This window comes from Monodelphis domestica, chromosome 2 (assembly GCF_027887165.1).
Source record: "Monodelphis domestica isolate mMonDom1 chromosome 2, mMonDom1.pri, whole genome shotgun sequence".
Classification (NCBI taxonomy): Eukaryota; Metazoa; Chordata; class Mammalia; order Didelphimorphia; family Didelphidae; genus Monodelphis; species Monodelphis domestica.
In genome coordinates this window covers 496,972,821-496,982,837 of record NC_077228.1, presented here as the reverse complement: position 1 = coordinate 496,982,837, position 10,017 = coordinate 496,972,821, and positions in this window count along the sequence as shown.

Genomic DNA, 10,017 nt, shown 5'->3' with positions numbered 1-10,017 from the left:
TACTGGGGAATTGACTCAGACTAGAAAAGAGGAAACTCCTAAATTAATAACCAATTATAAATATAAACATTACATATAATTGAGCATATATTACCCTCTAAATCCTCACCATATAGATATATAATTTATGTATTACACATATTATATAATATGTAACGCTTTAATTAACACGTAATAAATATGAAGGACAATCCAGAAGCAACCCCACCTTTTACCCTTTGGCCAGAGACTCTAGGGAAAACTAAGACAATACTGAGTCACCTGCCTCCAGTTCCTAATAAATGCATTCTATACTGAGTCTAAGTTTATCTTTAAACTAAGCCTACACTAACCACCAACACTTTCACACTTTTAAAGTCAGAAGGGCCAGGTGGGTACTGAGTTCAAAATCTGACTGAGGTAAATGGATAAATACAAATTGAAAATTCCTGGAGGAGAGATTAGGGACTGAGTTTCAGTGCTTTTCAATCAGTCAGTAGACATTTATTAAGTGTCTATAATGTGCTAAGGCCTGGAGATACAAAAAGAGGCAAAAAAAAACTTCTGTCTCTAGACGCTTCTCTATTGGGAGATATAATGAAGAAAACAAATATATACAAAGCAAGCTATATCCAGCAAAAATTAACTGAGAGAAAGGCTCTGAATTAAGAGGGGTTGGAAAAAGTTTCCTTTAGAAGATGGAATTATGATTGGCACTTGAAAGAAGCTAGGGAAGCTAGAAGATGAGGAAAGAGAGCTTCCTCTGGGTGACAACCAGGGAAAATTCTCAGAACTCAGAAATGGAATGCTTTTGTGCAAATAAAATAAAGCTAGGATAAGAAGAAGAAAAAAGGTAAAGAAGAAAAAAAATCTTCCAACACTGATTTAAAAAAAAGTCTAAACGTGGTACAGTGAAAATACTATCAGCTCTGAAATCAGAGATCACTGTTCAAATCCCACCTCTGTGATCTTTGGCAAGTAACTCAATCCCCCTGGGCAGTCTTTTCTTCATCTGTAAAATGAAGGATATGGACTAAATAGCCTCAGGTCTTCTTTAGCTCTAAATCTAGGATATGGTGATTTAACCTTCTTCAATTTAACCTTCTTCAAAGATCTCCAATGCAACTCAAAACTTCATAAACTTAATTTATCCATGAATATTTATTGGTCATCATAAAGATACATAAAGCATAAAGCGGTATGCTCTGCTTAAAATCTTGGAGGTGAGATAAAACTCAAATGCAAATATATGCAAAAGAGGTCATATTACAGTGGGACAAACTGATTCAACAAATCTAACAAGCATTGTAGGTGGTTCAGTGGATAGAGTCTGGCCCAGAGACCAGAGGTCCTGGGTTTAAATTTGACTTCAGACACCTCCTAGATGTGTGACCCTGGCAAGTCACTTATCCCCCATTGACTAGTCCAGTGATGGCAAACCTTTTAGAGACTGAATGCCCAAACTGCAACCCTCACACTACATATGAGCTGCCCTATTATCCCAGACAGGGGAGGGAAGAAGCACTCTCATTGGATTGCTGGGCAGAGGGGTGGGTGATGTGAGACATGTCCTCAAGCATGGGTAGAGAGGGGGAGGGGAGCAGCCCCCTCTGGTAGGCATGCCATAGGTTCAACAACATAGGCCTAGCCTTGAACCAATACTTTGTCTGGATTCTAAGACAAAAGGTAAGGGTTTTTTTGTTTGTTTGTTTTTTAACCAATAAACATTAAAGTACTTACTATGTGTGAGACAGTAAGGTGCAGTGCATGAGGGACTAGATCTGGAGCCAGCATTACCAAGTTTTCATTCTTCCAACACTCTGGTTGTAGATTCTTGGGCAAGGCATGGGAGCTCAAACATTCTAAGGCTGATCTGAATAAATTTCCCCTTTGGAAACTTCTTATATTTGGAACTAAATATATGTGTAATACACTGGCCTAGGAGTGGGGGCTATAAATATAAAAACCAAAACAGCTATTGCCTTTAAAGAGATTACATTCAACTGAGGTGGAGCTAGGGGGAATAGGGATATAGTGTAAGTAAATACCAGGTAATTTGAGGCCTGAAAGTGCTAAGGTCTGGGGGGAAAGAGGAGCTGGGGACAATACTCAAATTTTTACAAAACCTAATGATTGAAGCAGTTAGATGACTCAGTGGTTAGTGAGCCAGGCCTGGAGATAGGAAGTCCTCACTTCAAATCTGGCCTCAGACACTTTCCAGCTATGTAACCCTAGGCAAGTCACTTAACCCCAATTGCCTAGCCCTACTGCTCTTCTGCCTTGGAATTGATGCTTAATATCAATTCTAAGAGAGAAGGTAAGGGCTTAAAAATAATTCTAATTTCAAGAAGCAGAAATGAGACAAGACATATGTGGGGGATTGCACAGAGATGGCATAAAATGCTTTGGCACTGATAAATGTATGTACATGTATATATATATTATATATATGTAATGATAGAATTATTTTAGAGGAATTAAATACTGAAGAAAGATCATTTTCAGCTGGGAAAAGGAACCTAGGGAACCATTTTTAATTGGTTCATGGTGATTTGTTAAGAATTTGAAAAGTAAAGATGTGGGGCATAGGTATGGTGAGCCCTGTTGAACAAAGGCAAAAAAAGCAATTTGTCTTATAGAATGATAAAAAGGCCAGCCTTCTGTTCATGGTGTTGTAGTTATATTAGACTTTTCATGACCCTATAAACCCTTTGTCCAAGGAGTTTTCTTGGCAAAGATACTAGAATGGTTTGTCATTTCCTTCTCCAGGGGATTAAGGCAAACAGAGGGTAAATGACTTGCCCAGGGGCTCATAGCTAGTGAGAGTCTGATCCAAAATTGAGATCAGGTCTTCTTGGCTCCAGGTCCAGCTCTCTGTCCACTGAGCCACTTAGCTGCTAGTTCATGGTAGCCCCAATCAAAGACAAGGTAGAAGAGACTAGAATATGGTTGACCCCAAATACCAAGTTAAGAAATTTGGACTCTATTTGGAAGGCAATGAGGAAACATTGAAGATTGTTGAGTAGACTATAATCATTACAGTACCTTTAAGAAAATTAATCTGAAACTTGGTGCAATCAGAATAAAGGTAAGAATCCAAACAGAAGGAGATTAATCATGAAGCTTTTTCAGTATTATAGGCATAAAGTAGTATGATGAAAACGATAAAAGAAATGGATGGAGAGGTGGGACAAATTGTTCTGACCTCTTCCTAACATATAATTTATGAGTTATCTCTTGATCTATTGTTTACAAACACATTATTCCTTAGTAATCATAATGGCCTGTCATTAGACAAAAACCTTTAGGGCTTGTCTCCCAGAGTAAAATCTTCTACCCTGCACATAACCCATGGAATAATGTTGGAAGGTTACTTGACTTCTTATTCTCTAGCCTTCCATCCTAAAATCTCAGCAAGCTTTCTAGTCAAATTAGACTCCTTGACCTACACATCCTCTATGTCCATTCCTTCTTTTGTATGATAAAGCTATGGCCATTCATATTTTATAGATCAATAAAACTGAGTTAGGGCACTGATGAGAGGTTAGGAGATTCAGGAGCTTAGTCTAACTGTCAAAAATTGGTTAATTCTGAGTAAATCATCTGAATGTTCTGTGACTCAGTTTCCCAATGAGAAGAGAAATGAAGATCCTTCTTGCCTTACTTTTATTATTTATTGTTACATTATTGATTTGGGGTTTTGGCCTTGGCTTCCTTCTATAAAGGGAAATCTGCCATTTTATCTCCAAGTTTCTCTCCCTTTTCTATTATCAGTTGACAATATGAGTAACTGTAACAATATCTGGCACAAAGCATGGGGGCTGTCTAGAACAAAGAATTCTCAACAATCTTTCCCAGCATAATCAGGGTCACTCCCTGAGAACAGGACAAAGCTCCGAGCTCATTAAGTTTCCTTCCTTTGACCCCAAACACCCCACTCCTTGAGTTGCAGGCCCAGCCCACATGTTCAAAGTTTACAGCTCTATTGGAAATGATATCATGGAAAAGAGTAAAGGAAAGAAAGACCACAAAAGTCCATTTATGAAGAAATTAAAGAACAGATTCTTTCTACATAATATTTCCTTCTAAGCTGTCAAAACACAGTTCTGGAGAACAGGTTTCTTTCACCCACACAAACAACATCTGATGCCACTGCAACTCTCTTCCTAGTGAGAATGGAGATAGAATGGAGAATGACCTCAGTAGTGACTTGAACTTAAATAAAGATATCAGGGCTCCTAAAAGTTCCTAGTCCCCTCAAACACGCCTTAACAATGACCAAAGCAAAGAGTCTCTAGCAAAGTCTCATCCATACCTTTCTAGAGGATTGTTGGCTAATTGGTTTTCCCATCTATCTCATGACTTCAGTTCCCAAATATGTAAAAGCCACTGCTATCTTTCCCTATACCCTCCAAGGGCCCTTCAGCAAAGTGAAGGGATTGTTGAAGCAGGAGAGTACACCTTCATGGGTTTAGTTCCTGAATCAGCTGCAATCATTTAGCTCACTAGGTAAATATGGGCTTTGTCCGGGGAGTAGGCTGGGTTGGCCTCTGACCCTTCTGGATTTCAAGTCAAAAGGTAGGTAACCTACCTTTTCAGCTTTATTATCTACAGTGTCTAGCACTACTTGGTTTTTAATCCATCAGTCAACTAGAATTCTTTACTTTTGTTGTACCCCCAATACTTAGCATAGTGCTTGGCACAGTTAAGAGAAATTAATCACCTACTCTGTGCCAGGCAATGTGTTAAGCATCGGAGATTTTTTTAAAAAGCAACATAAACGAATAGTTCTTGCCTTTAAGGTTACATTTTAATCAGGGAGAAAACAAACAAATAGATAGAGTCAAGAAATATACAGAGTATCTACTCTGTGGGGAGTGGGTAACACTTGAATTTCCCTCTCATCTGAGTTAAGTTTGAACCTTACTGGTCAAAGGAGGGAAAAATTCATATACACAGAGTAGATATACACGTGTATCTATATATACCTATGTATGTAGATAGATAGATAGATAGATAGATACAGAATAGATACACATTTTCTTTCAGGAGGTGGATGGCATATTTTATCACAAGTACTCCAATATATTGATTCATTTCCCTCTCTCTTTTGGTAAAGAAGGGGGTAGAAGGTGAGAAGGAATACACTAAGCATCACTGATCTAGGTCTGATGCCATCTGAGAGGATGCCATTAGAGAAGAAGGCATTATCAGCTGGGGAGATCTGGAAAGGTCTCCTGCAGAAGGTTATTGTTCATCCTTCCTCTTTGCAAGAGGACCTATGACATCATTGGCGATATCTAAACTTGAGTTCAAATTGGATTTAAGTAAAGCAGAGCTGGGCAAAATTATCGGTCTCACTCTGTTTTCCAGAGTCATCAAACTCCACTGGTAATATAAAGGTGATGTTTGAGCTGAATCTTTTAAAAATAAAATTTTATTAACATATTCTGCTTTTTATCTCACCAAAATTTCGCTCAGTATTTCTCCTCTTCCTTCTCCAAGAGAGCCATCCCAGTACAAATACTTTTAAAATTAATTTTATTTTTTAACTGTTGAATATCTGCTTTTTTCTCCCTCCTGCTCTTCCCCCTTCATACTCACTGAAAAAGAAAGAAAACAAAAATCTTACAACAAACATATATCATCAAGCAAAACAAATTCCCTAATTGGCCACATCCAAAAATATCTCATTCTGCACCTTGAGTCCATCTCTTTCAGGAGGTGGATGGCATGTTTTATCATGAGTCCTCCAATATATTGATCAATTTCCCTCTCTTTTGGTAAAGAAGGTGAGAAGGAATACACTAAGCATCACTGATCTAGGTCTGATGTCATCTCTTTCTGCTCCTTGCCTCTCTTCCTAGAGTTCCCCCTTTTTTTTCCCCTTTAAAATCTCTCTTCAAATTCCACTTGCTGGCTGTCATTAGAGTATTGTTCTGCTTAAGGATAATCTATCTCTTAACTTTCCCTCCCTCATAGTTCCCTGTTGAGTGAAATGTATTTCTGCATCCAATTCTGTGTATATGAATTTTCCCCTCCTTTGACCAGTAAGGTTCAAACTTAACTCAGATGAGAGGGAAATTCAAGTGTCACCCACTCCCCACTATCTCTTCTTCAACTGTATAATTTTCTACCAGTAAAAACAAATTCTGAAAGCTAAATTCCCCTACTCTTCCTTTACATTTTTTTTCTCATAAGGTATTAATTTTTCTTTCCTCTTTTCAAGATCATAAAAATATTTTTTAAAAAACCACTCCTAGTCCCTCTCTCTTATTAGTCTCTCTCTATGATCCATGATGATTATAGTATTCTTTGAGAGGACACATGTACCATATGCCTCTGTTCAAATATAAGCCCTATGATTGTTTATATTTACCTTTTTAATGTTTCTCTTGCCTCCTGAAATTGTATTTCAAAGTTTCTACTCAACTCTGGGCTTTTCATCAAGAATATTTGGGTGTCAAACCTAGAATGTCCTTTATTTTTTAAAGAATCCATAGTTCTCTTTTAGGATTATAATGTTTTGCTGGATAAGTTATACTTGATTGTAAGTCTATATTCTTTGCCTTATAAAATACCTTAGTCAAAGAACTCCATTCTTTTATAATAATGGCTGCAAAGTATTACATGATTCTTACTGTGGCTCTTTGGTACTTGAATTCCTTCTTGTTGTTCGAAGCATTTTTTTCTTTTACTTAGGAGCTCTGGATTTTGGTTGTAATGTTCCTGGGAGATTTAATTTTGGAATTTCTTTCTGAGAAAGAGTCAAGGAAGTAGATCCTTTCTATTTTCACTTTGCCCTCTGATGCTAGTAGGTCTAGGCAGTTTTCTTTTATGATTTCTCAAAATATCTACTGGCTCTTTTTTAGAGCAGTTAGGTAGAGCAACGGATAAAGTGCCAGGTCTGGAATCAGGAAGATTCATTTTCCTGAGTTCAGATATGTGTGACTCGAGGTAAGCCACTTTACCCTGTTTGCCTTAGCTTCTTCATCTATAAAATGATCTGGAGAAGGAAATGGGACAAACTCCTCTAGTATCTTTGCTAAGAAAACCCCAAATGGGATCATAAGGAGTCAGACACAATGGAACAACAAGAGTTTTTTGGCCCTGGTTTTTAGGTAGTACAATGATTCTTAAATTATTTCTTCTCAATCTATTTTCTAGGCCAATGATTTTTATTATAAGATACCTTACATTTTTTCTATTCTTTAATCTTTTTGTTTTGTTTTAATATTTCCTGTGGCATTCATTAACTTCTATTTGGTTAATAACAAATTAACCAAATTCTAATTTTCAAGGACTCTTACTTAGTTTTTTATCCTCTTTCACAAAACTGTTAACTTTTCTTTTTTTTTAGTTTGAATGTTTTTTTCTGTTACCTTTTTTTAATGATATTATGATTCATGTTTTCTCCCTTCCCTTATCTCTCCCCTTTCCCAGAGCTAACAAGCAATTCCACTGGGTTATACATGTGTATCATTTGAATCCACTTCCATATTATTCATTTTTGTAAAAAAGTAATCTCTTAAAACTAAAACCCCAAATCATATATGCATACAAACAAGTGATGAATCATATATTTTCTTCTGGATTTCTATTCCCACAGTTCCTCCTCTAGATGTGGATAGCATTCTTTTCATAAGTCCCACAGAATTGTCCTAGATCACTGCATTGCTATTAGTAGCAAAGTCATTTACCTTTGATAGTCCCACAATTTTACAGTTTCTATGTATAATGATCTCCTGGTTCTGCTTATTTCACTCTGCATCAGATCATTTGGTCTTTCCAGTTCTTATAGAAATCTATCAATTCATCATTCCTTATACCACAATAGTGTTCCTTTACCATCATATACCACAATTTTGTTCAGCCATTCCCCAGTCGAGGGACACCCCCTCATTTTCCAACTTTTTTACTACCACAAAAAGCACAAATATAAATATTTTTGTACAAATAGATCCTTGCCCGGATTTTTTTTTTAATCTCTTTGGGATATAAACCTAGTAGTGGTATTGCTGGATTAAAGGGCATGCATTCCTTTAAGGTCCTTTGGGCACAATTCCAAATTGCCCTCCAGAATGGATGTATCAGTTCACAACTCCACCAGCAATGCACTAATGTCACAATTTTGCCACATCCCCGTCAACATTTATTATTTTCCTGTATTGTTATATTGGCCACTCTGCTAGGTGTAAGGTGGTGCCACAGGGTTGTTTTGATCTGCGTTTCTCTAATCAGGAGGGATTTAGAACGTTTTTTCATATGATTATTGATAGTTTTGATTCCTTCCTCTGAAAACTGCCTATTCATATCTCTTGACCATTTGTCAATTGGAGAGTGATTAGATTTCTTATAAATTTGGCTTAGTTCATTGTATATTTGAGAAATTAGGCCTTTATCAGAGAAATTTGTTATAAAAATGTTTTTTCCCCCAGTTTGTTGCTTCCCTCCTAATTTTGGTTGCATTGGTTTTGTTTGTACAAAAACTCTTTGACATAATCAAATTTATTCAATTTACATCTTGTAATGTTCTCTATCTCTTGCTTGGTCTTAAATTTTTTCCTTCTGCATAGATCTAACAGGTGGACTATTTCATGTTCCCCTAATTTACTCATTATATTACTCTTTATGTTTAAGTCATATACCCATTTTGAACTTATCTTGATATATAGAGTATGAGATATTGATCTAAACCTAATTTTTGCCATTCTTTTCCTCAAATTTCCCAACTGTTTTTGTCAAATAGTGAGTTCTTATCCCCAAAATTGGAATCTTTGGATTTATCTGACATTAGATTGCTAAGATCATTTATCCCTAGTCTATTCCATTGATCTACCTTTCTATTTCTTAGCCAGTACCAGATTGTTTTGATGATCACTGCTTTATAATGCAGTTTAAGAAATCTGGCCTCAGACACTTCCCAGCTGTGTGACTCTGGGCAAGTCACTTGACCCCCATTGCCTAGCCCTTACCACTCTTCTGCCTTGGAGCCAATACACAGTATTGACTCCAAGACGGAAGGTAAGGGTTTTAATTAAAAAAAAAAATAATGCAGTTTAAGATCTGATACCACTAGGCCACCATCCTTCATATTTTTTTTTCATTAGTTCCCTTGATATTCTTGGTCTTTGGTTCTTCCAGATGAATTTTGCTTTTGTTTTTTCTAATTTTATAAAATAATTTTTTGGTAGTTTGATAAGTACGGCACTAAATAAGTAAATTAATTTAGGTAGTATTATCATTTTTATTATACTAATTCATTCTATCCATGAGCAATTGAAGTTTTTCCAGTTGTTTAGATCTAGTTTTATTTGTGTGAAAAGTGTTTTGTAATTGTGTTAATATAATTCCTGTGTTTGTTTTGGTAGATAGATTCCCAAATATTTTATTTTTTTAGAGTGATTTCAAATGGAATTTCTCTTTCTAATTCTTGCTGCTGATTTTTGTTGGACTTATATAGAAATGTTGATGATTTATGAGGGTTTATTTTGTAACTTGCATCTTTGTTAAGGTTATTATTTCAACTAGCTTTTTGAATGACTTTCTGGTATTCTCTTAGTATACAGTCATATCATCTGCAAAGAATGATAGTTTAGTTTTCTCATTTCCTACATTGTTCAATTTCTTTTTCTTCTCTAATTGCTACAGCTAGCATTTCTAGTACAATATTACATAATAGTAGTGATAATGGGCATCCTTGCTTCACTCCTGATCTTATTGGGAAGTCTTCTAACTCATCCCCATTGCAGATGATACTTGCTGATGGTTTTAAATAAATACTACTTATTATTTTGGAAAGGCTCTTTTATTACTTTGCTTTTGAGTGTTTTCAATAGCAATAGGGTTGTATTTTGTCAAAGGTTTTTCTGCATCTGTTGAGATAATATAGTCAATTATGCTAGTAGTTTTCCTAATATTCAACCATCCTTGCTTCCTGGTATAAATCCCACCTGGTGATGGTGAAATATCCTTGTGATATTGTAATCTGGAAGTGTCCTAGAGGCATATAAGAAGTTTTAACCCACCTAGGAACTC